This window comes from Octopus sinensis, linkage group LG17, assembly GCF_006345805.1.
Source record: "Octopus sinensis linkage group LG17, ASM634580v1, whole genome shotgun sequence".
Taxonomy (NCBI): domain Eukaryota; kingdom Metazoa; phylum Mollusca; class Cephalopoda; order Octopoda; family Octopodidae; genus Octopus; species Octopus sinensis.
In genome coordinates, this window is record NC_043013.1 from 44,376,546 (window position 1) to 44,390,130 (window position 13,585).

Consider the following 13,585-nt stretch of genomic DNA (forward strand, 5'->3'; position numbering starts at 1 on the left):
CTGTTTTACAAACCACATGGTTCCAGGTTCACTCCCACTGCATGGCACTTTGAGCAAGTGTCTTCTATTATAGCCTCGGGCCGACCAAAACCTTCTGAGTGGATTTGGTAGACGGAAACTGAAAGAAGCCCATCATATATATGTATATAGATATATGTATGTGTGTGTGTATATGTTTGTGTGTCTTTGTTTGTCACCCCCCCCCTCAACATCGCTTGACAACCGATGCTGGTGTGTTTACGTCCCCGTAAAGAGGAGAGGAGAAGAATGGGGAAGGGTGGGAGAGAAAGCCAGAAAGAATGAAGAACAAGAGAGGAATATATTCTTATATACCCTTTAAGGTGGCTACAATCAAATGATTGAAACAAGTAAAAGAATAAAAGAATAATCAGTATTACATTTGACAAAGTAATCTAAATACTTGAGATGGTTAATTCCTGATTGTAAACAAGAATTCTCCATTAAAGAATTTTAAATCTGGCAATGATGATTTTATTAGTTACAAGAATGTTCTCATAATCCTTTGATACACAATGCATTAGCTATGGGTCACTTGAATAATTTCATTCAGATGAGGGAAGTCAAGAAGGTCTTTGAATGTTACAGAGTTCAGAACATAATTGTTCCGATCTAACCGTAAAGAACTAATAACAAAATATAAAAAAAAACATTTAGCAGAGAAAAAAAGATTACAAAAAGAAACCAAGTATAGGCGCAGGAGTGGCTGTGTGGTAAGTAGCTTGCTTACCAACCACATGGTTCCGGGTTCGGTCCCACTGCGTGGCATCTTGGGCAAGTGTCTTCTGCTATAGCCCCGGGCCGACCAATGCCTTGTGAGTGGATTTGGTAGACGGAAACTGAAAGAAGCCTGTCGTATATATGTATATATATGTATATATGTATGTGTGTGTTTGTGTGTCTGTGTTTGTACCCCTAGCATTGCTTGACAACCGATGCTGGTGTGTTTACGTCCCCGTCACTCTCGCAGTTCGGCAAAAAGAGACCGATAGAATAAGTCCTGGGCTTACAAAAGGAATAAGTCCCGGGGTCGATTTGCTCGACTAAAGGCGGTGCTCCAGCATGGCCGCAGTCAAATGACTGAAACAAGTAAAAGAGTAAAGAGAGAGTAAATAGCTCAAAACGCTGTCACGTCTTCATTCAATGTACAACACACACACATGTGTGTGTGTGTGTGGATATGTTACATGCTATATTGAAGACATGTATCTGAGTATGTGCACATGCAGCTATGAATCTATCTGTATGTATGTGTGTATGTGTGTCGCCTCGGCAGTCGTCCCTATTTTTCTCACCTACACAACACAAATGTATCCAGTGAAGAAGAGTCCTTCTCATGACTACAGATGCTCCTTAATACTAACACTTTTTCACTACTTTTTTTATGCTTAACTTTTTTTAAAATTTTATTTTTGTTTTTTGTTCTCTTTTACTGTCTTCCTTTTCATCCAATCCTTCATCTTTTTTTCGTTTTCCTTCTGAATGTTGTTGCAGTAGTAGTGGTGATAGTGGTTGCGGTGGTGGAGGTGAGTAGTGGTGGTGGTGGTGGTAGCAGTAGTAGAATTAGTAGTGGTGGTGGTGGTGGTGGTAGCAGTAGTAGAATTAGTAGTGGTGGTGGTTGTAGTGGTGGTGGTGGTAGCAGTAGTAGAATTAGTAGTGGTGGTGGTTGTGGTGGTGGAGGTGGTGGTAGAGGTGGTGGTGGTGGTGGTGGTAGTAACATTAGTAGAATTAGTAGTGGTGGTGGTGGTGGTGGTGATAGCAGTAGTAGTATTAGTAGTGGTGGTGATCGTGGTGGGGGGTGATACTGGTGGTGATACTACTACCACCACCACCACCACCACCACCACCAGTATTGCTTACAGGTTCCTCAGTTTTTCTTTCTGTTCCACTTAATTCTTTCTTCCCTTCCATTCATTTCTCCTTCTTCTCCACCCTAACAAGTGCTTGGGCACACACACAACCATCACCACCACCACCACCACCACCACCAACCCCAATTTGTTTTCTTTTGACTTTCTCCATCAAACTTTCTTAACAGCTGGTCCCCATCTTTAGAGATTCTCAGAACCTCTTTTCCCTGTCCACGCCTCTCATGCACCTACCCACCAAATACTATAGTCCATTCCCCTGAACCTTTCCCTCCATCACTCCAACTAACTGATTGGAAGGAGGAAGGGAGGGGGACAATGAGGGGGGGTAGAAAACTAGGAGTAGAATGACTACCACCACCACCACCACCACACCATCATCTCCACCACCATGCTTACCAACCACATGGTTCCGGGTTCAGTCCCACTGCGTGGCACCTTGGGCAAGTGTCTTTTACTATAGCCTCGGCCGACCAAACCTTGTGAGTGGATTTGGTAGATGGAAACTGAAAGAGGCCCGTCGTATATATATATATGTGTGTGTATGTATATGTTTGTGCGTGTGTGTTTGTCCCCCCCTAACATCGCTTGACAACCGATGCTGGTGTGTTTACGTTCCCGTCACTTAGTGGTTTGGCAAGAGAGACCAATAGTATAAGTACTAGGCTTACAAAGAATAAGTCCTGGGGTCGATTTGCTCATCTAAAGGCGGTGCTCCAGCATGGCCACAGTCAAATGACTGAAACAAAAATAAACGACTTTATCAATTTTGAACTGATTATGAAATCAATATATTCTGATGTAACACTGTGTGGCACCTTGGGCCAGTGTGTTCTACTATAGCCTTGAGCTGACCAAAATCTTGTGAGTGGATTTGATAGTTGGAAACTAAAAGAAGCCGTTAGTGTGTGTGTGTGTGCCACTTCTTGACAACCAGTGTTGATGTGTTTATGTTCTCGCAACTTAGTGATTCAGCAAAAGAGATTGATAGAATAAGTGCTAGGCTTAAAATTGTTTTAAAGGCAGTGCCCCATCAGCACTGTAGTCTAATGACTGCAGCTAGTAAAAGATAAAATATGTATGTATGTTTGTATGTATGTAGGTATATACGTATGCATGCATGCATAGATCCATATCTGAGGCAACTTTCCCTGCCAGCAAATTGAAATCTAGCACAGTGGGGATAATTGGATAATTCCCTCAAAGTGTCAGTATGTATGTATGGATGCATGCACACATCCATCCATACCAAATCCGAATCACTCCCTACCAGTAGGCTGAAATTTAAGCACAATGGAGAAAACTCCCTCAAAGTGCCAGGTGTTAAAACACAGGGAGAATCATTCAGTTAACCCCCAATTTGGTTCAGGTATGTGATGTTGATAAGTTATAAAAATGATGAATTAATGAGATCCAAGTGGAGGCGCAATGGCCCAGTGGTTAGGGCAGCGGACTCATGGTCGGAGGATTGCAGTTTCGATTCCCAGACTGGGCGTTGTGTGTGTTTATTGAGTGAAAACACCTAAAAGCTCCACGAGGCTCCGGCAGGGGGTGGTGGCGACCCCTGTTGTACTCTTTCGCCCCAACTTTCTCTCACTCCTTTTTCCTGTTTCTTGAGTAACGCTGCAATGGACTGACGTCCCGTGCAGCTGGGGGGAACATATAAACCATAGAAACCAGTAAACCAGGCCCATGAGCCTGGCTAGGCTTGAAAAGGGTACATAAATAATTAAAAAAAGTGGTATCCATCACTGTGGCATTTGGGGTGAGTTGTCTTGTCTGTCTATGACCCCATACTTTGAGAGAGTCTTTCTCACCATGCCAAATCACAGCCTACTATAAAGCCATGCCTGCACTAATATCAACACTTCTAGGATTTATACTTTTTAAGCTTTAGTGACATTAACCCTTTTGATACCAACTGGCTGAAACCACTCTGGCTCTGTAGTACAAATGTCTTGTTTTCATAAGTTTTGAATTAAAATCTTCCACCAAACCTTAGTCACAATTTATGTTCCTAACTCTAGCTGAATGATAACCAAGTTATTTTACTAAATTCTTTGTTATATTTAAAATTAATTGAAAGAAACTCAGAGCATCTCAAAATAAATTCGGTAACAAAAGGGTTAAAGATGAAATAATTCAGAATATATATTTCTTTATTGCCCACGTGGGGCTAAACATAGAGGGGCAAACAAGGACAGACAAGGGGATTAAGTCGATTACATCGACCCCAGTGATTAACTGGTACTTATTTAATCAACCCCGAAAGGATGAAAGGCAAAGTCGACCTCGACGGAATTTAAACTCAGAACGTAATGGCAGATGAAATACCTATTTCTTTACTAGCCACAAGGGGCTAAACACAGTGAGGACAAACAAGGACAGACAAACGGATTAAGTCGATATATCGACCCCAGTACGTAACTGGTACTTATTTAATCGACCCTGAAACGATGGAAGGCAAAGTCGACCTCGGTGAAATTTGAACTCAGAACGTAGCAGCAGACGAAATACGGCTGCGCATTTCACCTGGCATGCTAACATTTCTGCCAGTTCGCAGCCTTATATTTCAGAATATAGAAAATTCCCTAGGGAACATCACTGATAAATATCAAATCACAGTTTGATTTGCTATTTACTCCTATCAGACAACCACATCTTTTAGCCCATAGATGTGGATCGAAGGTTGGAGTGTATTTTGTGAGTGTCTTTATGGCAATCAGTCAAGGCCCCTTTCTCTTGATGTGGTGTAAGGTGTCAAGGGTGCAGCAACAGCAGCACCATCTGAGGCATAGAAGTAGTGTGCTAATATGGGGGTTTTATCTGGGTTTTATAACTGGGTGGGGGTCAGTAGTTGTAGGTGGTGAACGAGGTGGTGAAGGTCGAGGTGAAGGGATTTTCGGGCTTATAATCATAATATTACACCCTTTCCCTTGATTCTGCATCTATGGGAAACCTCCCACTGTCACCCCCCCCCGCTCCCACTGAAGCCACCACCACCCCTGTCACCATTACTACTACCACTACCACCACCACAATCACCCCCACTACTACAACTACTACAGCCACCACCACCCCTGTCACCATTACTACTACCACCACCACCACCACCACCACCACAATCACCCCACTACTACAGCCACCACCACCACCCCTGTCACCATTACTACAACCACCACCACCACAACCGGTATCGCCACTACTACAACTACCACCATTGCTGCTACTGCAGTTACTACTACTACTACTACTACTACTACTACTACTACTACTACTGCTGTTGCTGCTGCTGCTGCTACTACTTTTACTACCACAGCAACCACATGACCACAGCCATCCCTGCTACCACCAGCTCTGTTAGCCATAAACAATACCATTACACTAAATGACCCCTTCATACCTCAAACCCTGCCAAAACTTGACATGGCCCTGTCAGAATAAGTTCCCCCACTAAACTCACTGAACTCACATCGTATGGTATCACACACCTCACTTCACCTAACTGTTGGGAGTGGGGGAGGGGATAGGCAGATTTCTTCATCAGGGTTCTTGGTCAGGTCTGGCCCCTTGCCTCTGTATGGAGTAGGAGGACAAGGTATAGGGGAGAGCAGAGGGAGAGAGAGAGAGAAAGGAGGAGGACAGTGGGGAGGATATCCAGCAGAGTCCAGTCAGGTCCACATTGCTAGGGATCTGATTACTTTAGGATAATGTTAGGGGAGAAAGACTGTTGTTGTTGTTATTGTTGTTGTTGCTGCTGCTGTTGCTTTTAGTGTTCCTGGTGGTGATGATGGTGGTGGTGGTGGTAGTGGTGGTGGTGGTTGTGGTGGTGGTGGAGGTTGTGGTGTGGTGGTGGTGGTGGTGGTGGTGGTGGTCTGAGGTGGTGGTGGTAGTGATAGTGGTGGTGGTGGTCTGAGGTGGTGGTGGTTGTGGTGGTGGTGGTGGTAGTTGTGGTTGTGGTGGTTGTGGTGGTGTGGTCTGAGGTGGTGGTGGTAGTGGTGGTCTGAGGTGGTGGTGGTTGTGGTGGTAGTGATAGTGGTGGTGGTGGTTGTGGTGGTGGTCTGAGGTGGTGGTGGTGGTTGTGGTTGTAGTACCTTTATGGCAATCAGTCAAGTCACCTTTTGTCTTGGTGTGGTGTAAGATATGCCAAGTTGCAGCAACACAGCATCTTCTGAGATGTGGAAGCGGTTGTGCCAATGTGGGTTTTTACCTGAGCTTTTTTTATAGCCGTGTGGGTGGAGTCAGTAGTTGTTGTGTCTACCAGTTCCACTCACAAGGCTTTGGGAATGAACCTGGAACCATAGGGTCAGGAAGTAAACTTCTTACCACACAACCATACCTGCACCTATATATATAGATATTCCTTCTTTTATTCTTTTACTGGTTTCAGTAATTTTCCTGTGGCCATGCTGGAGCACCACTTTGAAGGGTTTTAGTCAAATAAATCAACATTGGGACTTATTTTCTTTTATTAAACCTAGCACTTATTCTATTAGTCTTTTTTTGTCAAACCACTAAGTTATAGGGATGTAAACAGACCATCACCAGTTGTCAAGCAGTGGCGGTGGTGGGGGGGACAAACGCATACACAAAGACACATACATAATTACATGCATGCACACACACATACACAAAGACACACAATAGGCTTCTTTCAGTTTCTGTCCACCAAATCCACTCGCAAGGCTTTGGTCAGCCTGAGACTATAATAGAAGAAATTTGTTCAAGGTGCCATGCAGTGGGACTGAACTCAGAGCCATGTTGTTGGGAAGCAAGAAGCAAGCTTCTTACTATACAGTCACATTTGTGCCTATGTTTACCAACCACATGGTTCCGGGTTCACTCCTACCGCGTGGCACCTTGGGCAAGTGTCTTCTACTATAGCCTCGGGCCGACCAAAGCCTTGTGAGTGGATTTGGTAGACGGAAACTGAAAGAAGCCCGTCGTATATATGTATATATATATATATATATATATGTATGTGTGTGTGCTTGTGTGTCTGTGTTTGTCCCCCTAGCATTGCTTGACAACCGATGCTGGTGTGTTTACGTCCCCGTCACTTAGCAGTTCGACAAAAGAGACTGATAGAATAAGTACTGGGCTTACAAAGAATAAGTCCCAGGGTCGAGTTGCTCGATTAAAGGCGGTGCTCCAGCATGGCCGCAGTCAAATGACTGAAACAAGTAAAAAAAATATATATATATTCGGATCTGCTGTTTGGCTCACAGATTTTTTTAATTAATTTTTTTTTAACTAAACAGTTTGAAACTTCGTATACTGGTGGAATGTCTCAGGCAGAACGCAGTTTACTTTGAACATTTTTAACAAAATTTGGTATTTTAGAAGTTATTTCATGTTAAAGTTGTCGTATTTGGGTAATTTCAACCAATCAATGACGTGTATTCGGTTGAAGAAAGCTACTGCTGTTTATGATAGCAATCAAAGAGGAAAAAAATCTGTGAGCCAAACTGAACAGATCCCCTTTTTCTTCTTTCTTTCTTTTTCACGACATGATAGAGAGATTTAGCTGCTCTTTTGAGCAGATCATATGACCACATTAGTGGCTCATTTGCTAGACCTTAGGGGTGAGAAGAAGATTTTACACACAGACACACACATCAATATCACTTATCTTTTACTAGTCTCAATCATTGGGCTGTGGCCATGCTGGAGTACTACCTTGAATGGTTTCGGTGAACAAATCAACCCTTGTACTTATTTAAGTCTGGTATTTATTCTATAAGCCTTTTGTACCAAATCACCAAGTTGCAGGGCCATAAACAAACCAACGCTGGTAGCCAAGCAGTGAAGAGGGGTGAGGAGCACAGACACAAACACAAAGACACACATTCATACATACACACATGAATATAAAATATAGCCTCTTGTCTCCCAAAGCCATCGACAAGGCCCTGGTCAGCTAGAGGCTATAGTAGGGGACACTTGCTCAAAGTGCCACACAGCAGGATTGAACCCAAGACCACATGATTGGGAAGTAAGCTTCTTAATCACAGCCATGTGATTTTATATTTATATCTTTTCTTTTATCTTTTACTTGTTTTGGTCACTTGACCGTGGCCATACTGGGGCATCACCTTCAAGAGTTTTTAGTCAAAAGAATTGACAGAAGGACTTTGGTTTTTTTTAAAGCCTGGTACTTATTCCATCAGTCTCTTTTGCTGAACTGCTATGTTATGGGGATGTAAAAAAACCAACACCAGTTGTCTTGAAGGCGGCGAGCCAGCAGAAACGTTAGCACGTCGGGCAAAACGCTTAGGGGTATTTCGTCTGCCATTACGTTCTGAGTTCAAATTCCGCTGAGGTCGACTTTGCCTTTCATCCCTTTCGGGGTCGATAAATTAAGTACCAGTTACGCACTGGGGTCGATATAATCAACTTAATCCGTTTGTCTGTCCTTGTTTGTCCTCTCTGTGTTTAGCCCCCTGTGGGTAGTAAAGAAATAGGTGGTGGGGGACCCACACACACACATACATACATCAGGTTGAGTAAAAAGTATGCAATGCTTTGAATCATGAAGAATTTGTACTGGATTTTAGCAGAGTTTTTAATTTTTTTGAAACATTTTTTTGCGATTGTAACATTGATACCTTTTCTGCTGTTGTTACAATCATCTGAAATGGAACTGTCAAAGCACAATTGTCAAGCAATTTTGCTATTCAACTTCAAATAAGGACATAAAGCAGCTGAAACTGCTCACAATATCAATGAAACATTTGGCGAGGAAATGACCAGTGAGTGGTCAGCTCGAAAATGGTTTAAACGATTTCACAGAGGAGACCTGAGCCTTGAAGATTCTGAGCATAGAGAACGCCCATCTGTCATTGATGACGGTCAATTATAGACCATCATTGAGAAAGATCCATGTAAAACCACTTGAGAACTGGACAAAAGAACTTCAAGTTAGCCAGAAAACTGCCTGCAACCATTTGCATGTGATAGAAAAATCAAAAAAGCTTGATAAATGGGTACCACATGATTTAAGTGAAAATCATAAAATGCACAGATATGAGATTTGCTCATCACTTCTCCATAAGCAGGCCAATCCATTTCTCAACCATATTGTAACTTGCGATGAAAAGTAGATTCTGTACAAAAATAAAAACATTTTTCACAGTGGTTGGGACAAAATGATGCACTGAAAACCTTTCCTAGACCTGAGCTCTTCAAAAAGAAGGTTATGGTGACTGTTTGGTGATGTACTGCTGGAATGATTCACTATAGCTTCTTAAAACCTGGAAAAACCATTACTGCAGAAACATATTGCCATGAAATTGCCAAAATGAACAGAAAACTGCAACTCTTCTCTCCCAGACTGGTCAACAGAAGAGGGCCAATCATTCTTCATGACAATGCTCGACCATATGTTTCATTAATGACACTCCAGAAGTTGAAGGAACTTGGCTATGAAGTTCTTCCTCACCCAACTTGTTCTCCAGACCTTTCTCCTACCAACTATCACTTTTCAAGCACCTTGATGGTTTCCCGTGAGAGAAGGAGTTCAAAAATCAAACTGATGCTGAAAGTGCATTCAAAGAGTTCATCAGCTCCAAGGCTCCAGATTTTTATGATACTGGAATAAACAAACTTGTATCTTGTTGGAAAAAATGTGTTGATTATAATGGTATTTACTTTGATGAATAAAATTTCTGCATTGTTGAAATATATTGTGATGAATTTCATGTTTCAAAACTTTGCTTACTTTTCACTCATCCTGATACTCTTTACTCTTTTACTTGTTTCAGTCATTTGACTGTGGCCATGCTGGAGCACCGCCTTTTAGTCGAGCAAATCGACCCCGGAACTTATTCTTTGTAAGCCCAGTACTTATTCTATCAGTCTCTTTTGCCGAACCGCTAAGTAACGGGGACGTAAACACACCAGCATCGGTTGTCAAGCAATGCTAGGGGGACAAACACAGACACACAAACACACACACACATACATACATATATATATATATATATATATATATATATATATGACAGGCTTCTTTCAGTTTCCGTCTACCAAATCCACTCACAAGGCATTGGTTGGCCTGGGGCTATAGTAGAAGACACTTGCCCAAGGTGCCACGCAGTGGGACTACCCAGAACCATGTGGTTGGTTAGCAAGCTACTTACCACACAGCCACTCCTGCGCCTTTAATATGTAATTTTTTTATATACCCAGGCCTATTCCCCAATTTTTTAGGAGTAGGTAGCCACAACAAGACACACACAAGGCATTCCATTCATTTCCCAGCTCAAAGAATTGAAGGCCATTCTATGCTCAGGTCAAGGCATAGAATGCAACCCCGCCCCAATATCAGCAGTTGGGCCCAACAGCATATGCTGGTTTACCCCTACCACATTATGCTGGTTCTGTACTCCTTCGAGCAACATGAAATTTACTCATCCACCCACAGACACTCTCCAAGCTTTCCTATCATTTATAAACTCTCTTGCCTCTCTCTCGCTCCAGCACCTCTAACCACCAAAGCTTTCCTCACTCCATCCATCCACACACACTGAGGTCTGCCTCTGGTTTCTGGTTCTGCTGCCCACACTTCTGCCTTCATCACTCTCCTTACCATCTGCTTCTCATCCATTCTCTCTCCACACACACACACACACACACACGCACACACACAAACACACAAACACATACACACACAAACACACACACAAATACATACACACACAAACACACACACACAAACATATACACACACAAACACACATGTACGCACACACACACATACACACACAAATACATACACACACACACAAACTCTCTCACACACATTCAAAATAAGCTTTAATTAAAATTTAATTTCAAGTTATAGTTATACTCACTTGCTCCTTATGCCCGATTCTGAAGTAACCCAAGCCCCAGTAAATACACCACCACACCCCACTGGTGCGGTATACACCCTACCTTGACAAAACACTGGCCTAGATGTTAACTCGATGGATAAACAATGTGTGTTGGTCTCAACTGGATTCTAACAGGCATTCTGGTTATTTTGTAACCCATATCCTCTTATGATGATGTTACCAAAACCGACAAAACCATTCACGTGTCCCAACTTCTGTCCTCTTTATGAACTTAAGACTATATGGAAAGAACAGAACCCAAAAAATAACTGGTCTACCAGAATACACACAAACACACGTATGCACATGCACACATACATACACACATGTGCACATGTAATTATGCATTATGTGTATGTGTATATATATATATATATATATATATATATATATATATATATGTATATATATATTTATGTATATATATATATGTATATATATATATATATGTATGTATATATATATGTATATATATATTATATGTATATATATATGTATATATATGTGTATATATATATATATGTATATATATACACGCACACACAACTACACACACATACGACACGCACGCACACACATACACAAATGAACCCACACATACATCCCACAATTATACATACACGCACACAATTATACATACATGTATACACACATACGCATGTACAAGCACACATACACTAAGTAAAGCACAGTTATTCACCACACACCCAAACTCTATGCATACACACACGAACACACACATACATACACACACACATGATACATATACATACATGCACACACACACATACTTCAAACTAGCAGTACCTACTACTGACCTGGGGTAAAGACAAAAGGAGCCACTCCCAATTCCTTCTTCCTTGACCTTAAACACTACTAAGCCCTAGTAGTGTTTTAGGTCTGACCAAAGTCTCATGAGTGGATATATATATATATTGGGTCATCCCATAAATAATGCAGTTTTTTCAATTGCATGAACTAAAATTTGGAGGGGATGGGATAAACTACCCGCATGAACTTGCTATTAGAGCAGGTAGTAATTTTACCTTGTTCTTATTGTAAGTACAATTTTTGAAGAGTGCAGCTCGATTTTAACAGTTGTTTTTCAAACCTATTATGGAAGTAACAAAGGAACATATTTGGCATATTTTGTTTTATGAGTTCAATAAAGGAAACAATGCAACGGAAAATGTGAAGAATATTAATGCAGTATGTAGGATTGGAGACAAAAAGTATAAGCCAGTGTCAATGGTGTTTCCAGAAATTCCGAGCTGGAAACTACAGTGTAGAAGATGAGCTTCATCCTGGAAGATCTGTAGAACTCGACAAGGATGTCTTGCAAACCCTGGTGCAACAAAATCCCATCATAACTGTTGAGGAACTGGCAGAGAAGCTTCCATTTGGTTATTCAACCATTCATCAACACCTGTGTGCCATCGGAAAAGTTAGCAAATTGGGTCAAGATGTTCCTCACAAACTTTCTGAATCTAATCACATGAAGAGAGTGAATGTATGCTCTTCTTTGCTGTCATATCTCAGGAATGAACGTTTTTTGGACCGAATAGTGACTGGTGATGAGAAATGGGTTCTCTATAAAAATGTCAAGTGCCAAAGACAGTGGGCAGAGAAAGGAAAAACACTAGCACCCTAGGCTAAAGAAAGTTTTTACCCATGTAAAGTGTTGTTATCTGTTTGGTGGGATATGAAAGGCTTAGTTCACTTTGGACTTTTAAACCCAAACCAAATGATAACAAAAGAGATCTACTGCAAGCAGCTCAAGTCAGTACAAGAAGAAAAACACCCATCTCTGGTTTCAAGACAAAAGGTGTTCTTCCATCAGGATAATGCTCGGCCACATACAGCGAGGATGACATTCCAAAGGCTGGAGCAGTTCGAACGGGAATTGATGCCCCACCCACCATATTCACCGAACGTTGACTCATCTGATTATCATTTATTCCGCAATCTTCAAAATCATTTGGACGGAAAAAATATGAATTCTGTGGACGAGGTCAGAACTGTACTGGAGGAGTATTTTTTGTCACAGACAAGTAAATTTTGGAAGAGGGGCCTTGTAAGTCTGCCAGATAGATGGAAGAGCATTGTAGAAAATGAAGGAGAGTATATTTGAGATTAAAAAAGAAGCTTTTTTATCTTAATTTTGAAAAATAAAAGAAGTACGAAAAAAGCGCATTATTCATTGATGAACCAATATATGTATATATTTGTGTTTGTGTCTGTGTTTGTTCTCTCACCATTGCTTGACAACCGATGACAACTGATAGAATAATAAGTACCAGACTTCCAAAGAATAAGTCCAAGGGTCGATTACTTCGACTAAAGGGTGATGATCCAGCATGGCCACAGTCAAAATGATTGAAACAAGTAAAAGAGTAAGCAAAATAATCTGGTTTACTGAAATTCTATTTCTCTACCCATAATCACATCACACACACATAACCACCACCTCCACCACCACCTCCACCACCACCACCACCACCTGAATCTCACCATTGCTAGGAGGAGGAGGGTGACGACGACCACCACCACCACCACCACAACCATCACTGTTTTGCTGCCAGTCATTGAATTACTTCTTATTTCTGTGTGTGTGTGTGTGCCTGCTGTTAGATTTAGGCTTGGGTTTGTCCCTTCTCTCTCTCTCTCTCTCTCTCTCTTTATATAATAAAGAGATATCTGACCTGAAGTGAACACATGTTGATGATATTATCACAAGAAGATATCCCAACAACAACAAACAATAAACTGAAGGTGATATCACAGTAACAACAACAACAACAACAACCATAGAAATATCTATGA